A 13,820-nucleotide genomic window follows, 5' to 3' on the forward strand; every position below is an offset into this window, starting at 1 on the left:
TGAACAGTGAATGTGTGACATGCATCATGTGCATATCTAACTCTAGGTGTGCCACTTAGGTCGCATGTCAGTGATGTATTGAGTTATTTCAGGTGTACCTTGGGTTACCAGTGATGTATTGAGTTATTCTAGGTGTGCCGCTTAAGCCGCATGCTAGTGATGTATATATTGAGCTATTCCAGGTGTACCTTGGGTCACCAGTGATGTATTGAGCTATTCTAGGTGTGCCGCTTAGGCCGCATTCCAGAGGTGTATTGAGCTATTCTAGGTGTACCTTGTGTCACCAGTGATGTATTTATGAATGAACGTGTCCTAGGTATGTTGCTATAGCAGCATACCAGTGATGAGAAATGTGCAACTTCCGTATGATGTCACATACATGCATTAATGAGTCGAGTCCATGACATCATTGCATGATAAGTGAAAGTGCATGTGTTCTAATGTATTTGTAACTTGTGAGTTGTGCTTGGTTATGTGTAATTTGTATGGTATTTGTTATTATTGTATGTGTGTTGCCTAACATTTATTTCTACATCTGAACCAAAGTACGTAAGATGTTTCTCACTCCCTTGTTGCTCTATGTATATTTTTATTATGTTGTAGTTGATCATCAACATGAGGATATTGGTGATGAGGTTTAAGTCTCATTGTGGGATGTGCTTTGATAAGACATGTGACATTAGGGCTTAGTTAGTATTAGAATAGGAGTTTCATTACTGTTATTGTGTTTTGGAAAGATTAATGTTTTATTTTGTCATTATTTCTGCATTGGATTACAATTTGTGAAATATGAATGTGAACTCTCTATCTATGTGTTTTGGAGCCTTGTTTCGATTAAGAAATTTTTACTTACTCAAGAATGTACTTTATATTTATTGTGTATTATGTATGTGGGGTAGAGGGTGTAACATGGTGTAGGAATGCAAATTGGCTAGCCAAACTCAAACAACACAAACAACATGATACAACATACATAGTTACACATCATCATATTTAACCCATTCATAACATAGTAAGCATCAATAAATAAGATTATAATGCATATGCAATGGACATTGACTACATGTTATCACATTTGTGCATATGCTGCATTGTCGTTAGCAACATACTAGTAGTCTAAGAGTACATGCCAAATCACACATTCTATGACTCTCACTAGAAGGACATATTATTAGGGTTTGATCAAAATAGATAAACAGCGCAAGATAGATCCTATGCTTACGAGGGTATGACTGATACTTCCTAATCGAATTATTCTTAAGGTTGACTCCTAAGCTTTTACACAAGGGGGACTTTCCCTGGAAGTGTATCCCACGTGGTACCCTTCAAAAAAATACTTTTTGCACATGATGCATGTCAAACAGACTTTATGCACAACATTTCACATGATCTCATTAATTCATTGTCAACTAATCACATATCATAAAATCATCAATCATTCTCAATATAGCAATTAAAAATTCAACCATATCAATTAAATATTAGTAATCAATGACATAAGGAATCACTTCACTACAACTCATACATAGCTCACAAGCATATCAATAACACACTCACATACTATATTTCCATAACTTAATCTTCTATGATATCGCGTGATCCAAAGACCTTAGCTAGAGCTATATATATATATATATATATATATATATTATTAAGTTGATCTTAATTTTATTAGAAAGCTAAGACAATTATTTCCAACTTCTACGTTGACCTTAAGAGCCAAATATGACATCTACTACTTTAAATAAATACAAAATCATAATGTTTTAGGCTAAATCTTATGGCTTGAATTTTGATCACTAATTTGATCATAACTTGAGTTCTATGCCTCCTTTTTAGGTGATTTTAACATAATTTGAAAGTTAACATCCAAGGCTACAACTTTCATAAAGATCACAAAACCTATTTTTTACCATTTAAGTCTACTCGAAAGGCTTACAACATATGCACGTTACATTTCATGCACAAAATATGAGGTTCACCTTTTAGCTCACATAACTCGATCATTCCTTAACATTTTATGTGATTCTTAAGTGTAAACTGGAGCCCTAAATGTTTACTTTCTAAACTAACAATTAGAACTCAATTTCATTAATCACACACAGAGAAGTCACATAAATATCAAAGTATATTCATACCAGAATTTTTAGAATAAGGCATAACTCGCACCCAAACTCTTTTCTCTTAATCCAATTGGTAAGAAGTCTTCATAGGTTATGTTACTTCTAAAAGACACAATTTACACATACAACCACTATCCTTTCACTATCATCACAACAAATTCTCTTAAGATTTCTCACGAAAACCCGTAGGAACCTCAAATCATACATATTTTCATCCAAAATATGAAATTAATCATTCATTCAAATAATTCATGCAATTAATTATGAGTGAGAATAATAAGAAACAAAATAGAAACATTAGGGGAAACCCCTTATACATAAGCACACAACTTACATAAGATTGAGGTCCAATCTCACTATCCGACATACAAATCCACACCTAGAGCAAGGTTTCACACTCCCCTTCACCTGGATAAGCTCTAGATATAACAAGTACATGACTTTAGAGTGATTTCCTTCTTGCTCCTATTCTCTGAGCTTTGAAATTTATATGTGAAAATAGAGGCGTAAAAAAAGTTTGATCAGAAAACTCCTCTTTTAAAAACTTTAACCTCGCTTTAATTTAACCTTATAGTTAAACATATTAACCTCATTTATCTTGAAGATTCCATCCCTTTTTAATAAGATATTGTAATGTCTAGTCGTATTAATATTAATCACAGTAATATACGTATATATATAAATAATATTTCTAGCTAGAAAACACATGTATAGTAATAATATTATATATCATACCGTACCATAAATATTTCCCATTACGTGCGTAGTTGCTTACTTTTACATATATATTACATATTATTGGAAACATTTACAATACGTGCCTATTTACATAACCTAGCTTCTTTTTCTACTTCTATTATAATATTTACATGGGTGATTGAAAAAAATTTACAATTGGGTTCACATGGTTAGCGGGTGGTAAAAAGAAAGTGACTATTATGGGGCCGTCGACCACTGTAGGGACTTATTGGTTTGGAGAGAAGGTAAAACCCGACACCGCCACTCCATTAAATGTGACTGCGTTTGGTACCGCATCAACACTCCATGTAGTCCCAGAAAATACTGTAGAAATTACTGAAGGAAAAGGAGCTGGAATTGCTGGAACATCCATCTCTATTTATTTAATTATTTTTATGATTATATTACACAAGAAACATAAGGAGTGAGAACAGTTTTCAAATAAATATTTATAATCACATAACATGCGTAGCAATAATTAATACTAAAAAATATATTAATGATGATTAACATTAAAATTTGAATTATACTTGTAGTGACTAGTCAGGATAAATGAGCATTATCATAATATCAACCAATAAAAGGATATTTCACCTTAACCAACAATAGGATATTTCACCTTCATTTCTTACTCATTTAAATCCCCAAGGTCAAACCTCCATCTACAAATAATTCAAATTTTATCTTCTATGGCCATAGAATAATATTTATCTTTAAAACGAGTCATAGACATTTTAACAAAATTCTATTATAATCAATCATAAAAACAATCACGCTAAATAAATTTGAGAATTTATCGTTACTTAAGCTTTAATTAAATAACATATACATAAATAAAATATATTAAGAGTACTAATTAATTAAATGACAATAAAATAATTAAACAATATAAAATATGAACATATTAATAATTATTATAGATAACAATAATCATAGGTTAAGCAAATAAATGAGGTTAGGGACACCTCACTAGATAAATACACATGAAAAATAACATAAATAAATAAACATAATAGTAAATAAAATTTTAAAGAGATAAAGTTCTCCTCCCCCTTACCTTTAAGTCGTTTATTTTTGTTTCCTTTTTATCTTTCTCCAACGTTTCTCATGCTGTTTCACTCTCTTCTTTCACACAATATTCTTTCACCACCTCCTCGTATTTATAGGCCATTTGTGATTCGATTCTGATTATAATCTTATCTTTATGCAGTAAATTCCTTATCTCTGTGCAGTTCATTCCTTATCTCTGTGCAGTAAATTCCTTATCTCTGTGCATTTCATTTATTGTAATGCCCACGTACTCCCTCCACGTAACTTGCCACGTAAAGGCTCACGTAACTTTGCCACGTAAATACTTACGGAACTTGCACAACACATTATACATTATATTAATAGCTTTGAAATTCGTTCTGCACATTCTCGTTTTCCATATATATAATATTACTCCCGTTTTCCATATATAATATTACTTCACTCACATAACACCCACGTTACACACTGCACATGTTTCATACGTACACTCTTCACCCTCCCCCCCATCTCATATTCTTTACACGTAATGTACCACCACATCTTTTAATTTAGTTATAATTAATTTAATTACTTATATATAAGTTGTAATAGATAGTTTTATATATAATCATAATATTATAAATATTTATAATATTATTAGATGTCATCTATATATATATATATGTATTTAAAAATGATTATTTTTATATATAGATTTATTTATATATACATGATGATTAAAATAAAAAAAATTTGAATTATAACTATATAAAAATAATAATAATACAACCAATTTTATTTATTTTAAATAAAGTAACTAAAATTCAAAAGAAATATTATTTTTAAATATATATAATATAATATTGTATCATAAATTTAGAATATTACAGATATTATACTATTCTTTAATAAAATATCATATAATATATTACATAATTAAAAAAATATTTAATAACCCCTATTAATAAAATAAAAAAATAAAAATTATTAATAAAATGTTTAATTATATTATATTTTATGAAAAATGGGGAGTTATAAATTTGATAAGACAATATCTGTTAATTATCTTTCTATATTTAAATATATGTGAGATTAATTAGTTGAGCTTTTTACTAACAGGTTATACTACAAGAAAAACTATTATTATCTACAAAATATTATCTACGGAATTTTTTTCGTAGATAATGTTTAGTTATCTACGGAATATTACCTACAGAATTTTTCTGTAGATAATTTTTATTTATCTATGAAATATTATCTACGGAATTTTTTCCGTAGGTAATGTTTAGTTATCTACGAAATATTACCTACGAAATTAGTTATTTACGAAATATTACTTACGGAATTATTTATCTACGAAATATTACCTATGAAATTAGTTATCTACGGAATATTACCTACGGAAATTTTTTCGTAGATAATGTTTAGTTATCTACGAAATATTACCTATGAAATTTTTTTTGTAGATAATGTTTAGTTATCTACGGAATATTACCTACGGAATTAGTTACCTATGTAATATTACCTACGAAATTAGTTATCTACGGAATATTACCTACGAAATTTTTTCTGTAAATAACTTTTTAGTTATCTAAGTGATGTAAAGAACATTTGGTAAAAAATAAATATTATTAAAAATTGTCATTTTAAATTTTTTATTTTTATAAATTAATGATGATAAAAAATAACATACTAATATTTAGTTTTTAAATTTGATATGAAAATATTATGATATAATTAGATAATATTTGAAATTAGTATTTTATTAATGGTTGATAATTAGAAAATAAAACAAGAATAAATACATTTTTTGAATTTTATATCATAGATTTAAGATGAATAAATATATTAAGTTAATTATTATAATTTATTTAAAATGTTAAGATTTAATTTATAAAAATAATATTTTAAAAGAGAAGGGTTATATAATAACACCGGTGTAACTTTTACTAAGTATTACACCGCTCAATAACTTTATATTAAATGTGAATTTTATAAATTCAACCATAGATTGAAAGCTTTTTACTCTTAGCTCATATATACAAAATTTTAAATTAATTCAAGATGATTTGATACTTCATTCTTGTAAAACAAGATTGACATAATATATACATTTCAAAATATACTAAAATATCAACACTTTGATTACCTTCAAGTTGTTTTTCAATTGTAACAATTTGATATAAACATATAAAGTGATATGAACTTTCAATCTAACGGTTGGATTTACAAAATTCACATTTAATATAGTGTGTAATGCTTAGTAAAAGTTACACTGGTGTTATTATAACCCTTATCATTTTAAAATATATAAATTATTAATTAAACTTTTAAATTTATAATAAATAATTTAAATTGTATCATAATATTAATTTTAAATCGAAATAGTAGATTGTTAATTATATAAGTAAGTATATATATATATAAAAAAAGGTTAATTAAATATAATATAATTATTATTATTGGTAATATAATTATTATATATATTTTTATATTTTTATAACGGTCTGGACACACCAAAATGAGAGAGATCCAAAAATAGTATAAGTATGAGATTGTATAGTTGAGGATGACTTAAATGAATTAATTTCTACTACTTATACTGACAACATGCATCTGCTTTTCGGTAACTTATCTCATCAGAACTCCACAGTTAAGTTTGCTTGATTTAGAGTAATATAGGGGTGGTTGACCTTCTGGGAAGTTTTCCAGAAAATGTGCATTAATGACAAAACACGTTGAAAAGTGAAGTGTCATGAAATAACATCCTTGAGAGGCCAAATATGATGGTTGTTATATTAATAAATTTATTAAAATTAAACAAATTTTTTTGAAGGTTATCTACGAATAAAATCTGTAGATAACAACTATCATGGGTTATCTAAGGAAAAATTTCCGTAGATAACATTATCTACAAAAATAAATCCGTAGATAACAACTTTCGTGGGTTATCTACAAAAAAATTTTCGTAGGTAACGTTACCTACGGAAAGTTACTTACGGAAAATTTTCTGTAGGTAACGTTATCTACGACTTTATTACCTACGGATTATTTTTCATAGATAATCCGTAAATAATTAACACTTACCTACGGATTTTCATGCTTATCTACGGATTTTTTTCTGTAGATAATGCTGATTTTTTTTGTAGTGTTACGTGTGCAGGTGAGAGTTAGGATTTTGTTTAACTACATTAGTAGTGTTAGGTCTACCTTACATGCGATCTAACTGTACACTGTGATCTGAAGAGAGAAGCGAACCAAACGTACTCGAAGAGGAACTCGAACAACAAAATCTTGAAGCTAGCGTCAATCAAGGTAAATGGTGAAGTGAGAATCTCGCTTTGAGGTGTAAGGTAACTATTGGTAGCAGGATTGACTCCCAATCCCTATGATGTGCATATGTATGTTGGAGAGGAATTAAACCTGATCCTTTTATGAACCTATATAATTGAATGTTTTGTATACGATAAATACGTGTATTGATGTGTTCATTATAAGAATTGTGAATAATTATGAATCTATGAGTGTGTGTGGGTTCTTGGGGGAACCCTAAGGATGTATCTAAACCCTTAGGTTGGAGCTAATTCATAATAATTGTAAATTGCATAACTAAAATATGGATTAACTAGACTATAGAAATCCTTTTAACCGATAAAAATCATAGAAGCAACATATTTGAAAAAAAAAATCATGAATTATGCAGATTAAGTTTTACTGATATTGCATCGTCGGGTGATAACTTGGTCTCGTCAGATGCGGGTGAACCAAAATGGTCATGCCCTCAACCATGTCGAGCATGCAGGCTTGGTCTCGTCAGACATGAAAGTTTGCAATACTTGTACCGTTGTTAACACTAGGCATAAGCATAATCATGCTAGGTGTGAGAGCTCCAAAGGTCCTCTAGATGCATCTCGCTAGGCACGAGGAGGATCACGTCGAGGGTGATTTCCTTCTAGAGGTGTGGCCTCACACGTGTCAGGCGTAGAATGTGTCTCATTGGATGTGATTTTTTGTTTGATATGTGCGGGTGATTTGTATATATAATTAGTGTGATAAGTGAAAGTGATATGTGATGAATTGTGAAGTGGTAAAGTGATAAGTGATAAAACATCATGTGCTATGAATGATATATGATAAGGGAATTTGTGTAGTAATGCATTGAGTTTTGAATGTCATGCATCATTTGCATGGGTACGATGTGGAATATACAACTAGGAAAGGTCATTTCTTGTAAAAGTTTGGGATTAGTCCTTGGAGATAGTTTGGTTTGGGAAGCCTCAATCTCGTCTGTTGTGTGCATGGAGCGTATCTTGTGCAAATACACTATCCCAACAAGACCTCAGAAGTATATCCTTTTAGTGAGAGTGTTGTGATGGCTTGACTTGGCATGTACTCCTATACTACTTAGCCTTTGGGCAGGGAAAATGTTTTTATTGATGTCACATGCATATAGTTTAGGAAAGTATAGTCTATGTATGGTCATAACATTTTTCTTGTGTTTAAACTTAATTTTGATTGATATTGTGATAGAATAAGTTATAAACTGAGTTAAAATTATTATATGGATTGATGAGGAGTTTAATTATTGGTTTTATATACTGTTTGTGTGTGGTTATTTGGCCTTATTCTACACCGGTAATCAAATATGTTTCACTCTCTTATTAATTTTTCTTATGGATGTTTTATATGTGATTGTAGAAAACTTCCTTTTTGGAGGAGTGTAGTTGATTGAAGGGAGATTTCTGATACCTATGATATATTGAGGATATTAAATTATGTTTCATGTTTTTTGTTTTAGGAATTATAGTTTACCTCCTTAAAATGTACTTTCCTTAAAGTTACTAAAGATATTAAACTACTTATTACAAATTTTAAGCAAAGTATGTTTTAAGGAAAGTAAACTATAATTCCTAAAACAAAAAACACGAAACATAATTTAATATTATCAGTATCACAAGTATCATAGATCTCCTTTCAATCAACTAGACTCCACCAAAAAGGAAACTTTCTGCAACCACATATAAAACATCCACGAGAAAAATTAGAGAGTGAAAAGATATCTCACTCCAATTATCGGCGTAGAATAAGACCGAATAACCACATTGAAAAGAGTTACTAAACTCACATTAATTATTGTGCCACAATGTTAGATGATAAATAAAAGATAAAGGAAAATGAAAATACAAAACATAAGATAAGTTAAGCCTCAAGGTTGCCACGATAACGTCCTACAATGATTTTATTTTACTTAATACTATACAATTATACATTAATTCCAACATAAAAAGTAAATAAATACATAAAAATTAATTCCACTTTATTCATAAATTACCTACATAGTTCTTTAGACTAACCACACATGCCATAATGAGCTCAGTTAAACCTTGTAGATTCAATCTACAATCTGCTTACAATTTGGGAATTGGATCTATCAGCAAATCGAAGACATTCCCGTTCGTCATCATTGACATTCATGAAGTATTGATCCACTATTTCGTCATCAACCAACTCTAGTTTTGAAGGCACCCACTATTAACAAATGAGAAAACACGAAAATAATAATAAAAAAAGGTTTAAAACAAATATTTACCCAGCAATATATCCGTAGAAATAAAACTGAAGATATCTTGTACGTACATACCTTAGGTTTGTTATCTTTATCAATCAGTTTTGCTCTTGTTCCCTGTGTGCTCGTTTTGAGTTGAAGGAATGGAAGAATTATTAGACAAGTAAAATTAAATTCTCCATCCTAATTCTTTGTTATTATGTTATCATATCATTCTGTCAATATCCTAAACCAAGAGATCTATCTAGTGATCAGTGAGTTGAGTAGGGTATTGATATTGTATTCTCTTTTGTAATAAGTTTGATTCTCACACACCCAAAAAAAAAAAACCTACTTAGAACATAGAGAAGGAACTGGGTGGGGTTAAATACGTTTTTTAATTTCTCAAATTTGACACACAAATGTTTTCTTTCAAATTTAAAATTGATTTATTTAGCTTTATAATTTAAAACAAATTTGTTTAGTCTCTTAAAAAAAGTCATTAGTGAACTTGTCACAAAAAATCCACCTGAAATTGTCACACAATAATGATAAAATTTGTTTACCGTAATCTTTGCTACCGAAAGATCACTTTGAACAAACTTGATATTGTACAAGTAACTTGATTCGTTCCTACTAATAAAGTGATGCAACTATTGGTTGTGAGGAATTTAAACAATTTTTTTTACAAAATAAAAGATTAATTTTAAATTTGAAACATCAAAACACACTTACCTAAGAATCTAAGATAATAAATATTTTTAAATTAAAAGAAAAAATAATAATTTAGTTAATTCATTACAATATTTTAATATAAAAGTAAGGTAAATATTTAACAATAACTTAAGAGTCCAAGATAAGAAATTAAAAATAATTTTTTAATTTAAAAATATTACTAATACATGTCATCATAACTTTTTTAGATGTTAAATATATTTTACTTATTTAAATTTTTGGTCAAATATAATGTTAGAAAAATCAACTCCTTTAAATAAAATAAAATTTAAAAATTAAATGTGTTGACAGATCAACTTATCTTGTCATTTGATCCAATAGGTTAGGCATGATAGGACAAGTGAATTGAAATATTTACTGTTTGTGGGTCAGCTTACATGGTCATGACCTATTTTGCCACCTTTAATAGGATTATAAATACGTTAATTGAGAAATTAAAGGTAAATATTAAAAGAATATATATGTAAGAAATTATGAAAAATATATTGCTAAACTTTCCAATAAAATACATTTATTTTTTATTTCATAATTTTCTTAAATGGAGTCATCGAAATATTTACCTCATAGAAATCATTGCCAAAAGTTCTTCTTAGGGCATGGGAGCAAATGTTATAATCTCTATGAAGACATTGTTCAAGGCTGTGTCCCCGGCCTTCCCTGATCTAAAATGCATCAAATTCATTACTTAATCGGTACTCATGAATTGCGAGATTTGCACAATGATTAATGTATTGCGTGAATGTAAATGAGTACAATATTACCACATCTACGTACCTTTTACTCCTGTATCATATACATACCACCATTTCTAAATTTTAATGGTGGTTTGAGTTTGTCTTGCATAAACCAAAAAATACAATAAATTTTGAAATTTTCATAAAATAATTTTGAAGACCTATTATGTATTTTATTTAAAAAAAATTAATTATACAATAATTACATAATAGTTATAAATATATAAATTAATTAAAAATTTGATAGAACAATGATATATAATAATTTATATAATAAAATTTACATTAAATATCAGTATAAATTATCAAAATGAAACTCTATTCCTACTAATTCGAGAAAGAGTAATATCAAACTTATTAAGGTCATGTTAATTAGTGTCTTTAGAGCATTAGTTAAGGATTCCATATGTAAAACAATTACATTAAAAATTACTAGAGTCACGCGGAAAAATGTATAGATATATACATTTTTTAATAAAAAAATGTCTACTACCTAATTAACATTTTCCAACTTATTAAAGGAAGCATAACGATTCACATACAATAATATTTGTATAACATCCTATGTGATGGAGGCAGGTAAAGAAAAAATTTGAAGGGTAATACCCCTTAATGTATTATTAGTGTTTTTTTTTTATAAATAAAGTCATAATGTGTGAAATGTATGATGTGACACCCTCTACCCCGTTATTAATATACAACAAATGTAACAATAAAATATTTCTTATCTTCTTTTTGGGTAAATAAAATCTTTCATAGTTGACAAATATTTCAAATATAACAAGGTAGAAGATTCACATTCGTAACTCATAAATCATAACTCCAGTGTAAAAATTATAAAAGAAAAGAAGTTAAGATTTTCAATACAATTTAGTGTAACACAAGAAATCATATATATACAAATAATAATAAAGAAAATATAAATTAACTCCAGTAAAGGTGGCAGTGCCTCCTGGTTAGGAATTAATTTATACTCCCAAATCATATAATAAAAAATATAACAAAAATGTACATCTTGGTCTTTTATCAAGAACGTTCAAATTACAATTCTTAACATATATTTTCCTTGAATTATATATGTTATCTACGTTATTTCTTCGTTAGAAATTACAAAAGAAGAGAAACTAAAGTTATAAAAACAATAACATATTAAACTAAAATAACTATGCCCCGATGTCACATCCTATCAGAGCATGCCCAATTGAAGCCTTTAAGCCTCATCACCAACATCCTCATGATGCTGATCACCTGCAACATAATTTAAACATATACAAAAACAACAAGGGAGTGAGAAACATCTCACTCAGTTACAGGTGCAGAAATAAAGGCTAGATAGCACTCACACACACAACAAATATAAGTCACTTATAAATAATACACATACATCATCAATATCACATATATATTCATTTATCATGCAATGATGTCATGATCTTGACTTATAAATGCATGCATGTGGCGCCATAAGGAAGTTTCACATATCATCACTGGTGACCCTAAGGCACACCTGGTTACATCACTGGTGACCCAAAGGTACACCTGGTTACATCACTGGTGACCCTAAGGTACACCTGGTTACAAGTTACATCACTGGTATGCGGCCTCAGCGGCACACCTGTAATAATATATGCATATGATGCATGTCATACCATCATAATCTCATTGACTCAATATTTAACTTTTTACATGATTTCATTTAGTACATCATGTCCTCATTTGTCATAGTCTCATAATCATAGTTTGTCTCAATAGTCAATTCTTAGGTCTCATGTCATTTGTCCATATTTCACATGGTCATGTCATCAATACTCCTCTTAAGGTCCGCATAGGTATTCACAGAGATCCAGAGAGCATTCTTATTCATATTAAAACTCATTTATTATTAACATTAATTTCATATTCATTTATTACTTTCAACAAAGAACAAGGTAGAGTAAATAGAAAATCAGACAGAACAACGGCACTTTCAACAAAAACAAAGTAGAATAAATAGAAAATCGGACAGAACAACGGCACCTTCAACAAAAAGCAAAGTAGAGTAAATAGAAATTTAGACAGAATAACGACAAAGGATTGGGGGCCAATCCGACAAACAACTATCCAACAATTATCCCTACACCCCTGAGCGAGGTTCTCACTCCCCCCCTTACCTGGATAAGCGGAGCTGAACTTAGGCAGAGCCTCCTCCTCTGGATTCCCTCTTCCTTTCTCTCTCTCTTTCTTTCTCTTTCTTTCTCTCTCTCTCTCTCTCTCTTCTCTTTCTCTCTCTAAAATTTCACTTTCTTCCTCTGTATAAAAAATTTCACCCCCCTGCCCCTATTTATAGGCAATCTGACGCACCCGGAACGGCCCGTACTGATTTCGGAACGGCCCGTTCCGGATCCTTCAAATCTGGGCAAAATTTGTAACTGGAACGGCCCGTTCCAAAATCGAAACGGCCCGTTCCCAAAAAAACCAGAACGGCCCGTTCTGAAATCAGAACGGCCCGTTCTCAATCTCAGAAGAACGGCCCGTTCTCCTTCCGGAACGGCCCGTTCTCCATACCGAAACGGCCTGTTCCAAGGCCGTTCTGGGACTACAAAAACCTCACATTTTCAACATTTGGAACGGCCCGTTCCACTTTTGGAACGGCCCGTTCCAGAACCCAAAATACCCCTATAACTTTATTAAAATTACGAAAATGCCATTAAAATAATAATAAAAATTTGGGTGTTACAATTCTCCCCTCCTTTTAGAAATTTCGTCCCCGAAATTTACCTGAAAACAGAAATGGATGAGCTTCTCGCATCTTGCTTTCTAATTCCCATGTAGCACTTTCTTCAATATTTCCTCCCCAAACGACCTTAACCAAAGGGATTTCCTTTCCTCTTAGTTGTTTCACTCTCTTGTCATCAATCCTTAGAGGAACCGTTTCATAAGTAAGATTATCCTTCA

The sequence above is a fragment of the Cajanus cajan genome, chromosome 1, assembly GCF_000230855.2.
Source record: "Cajanus cajan strain Asha chromosome 1, NIPB_CcT2T_4, whole genome shotgun sequence".
NCBI classification, from domain to species: Eukaryota; Viridiplantae; Streptophyta; class Magnoliopsida; order Fabales; family Fabaceae; genus Cajanus; species Cajanus cajan.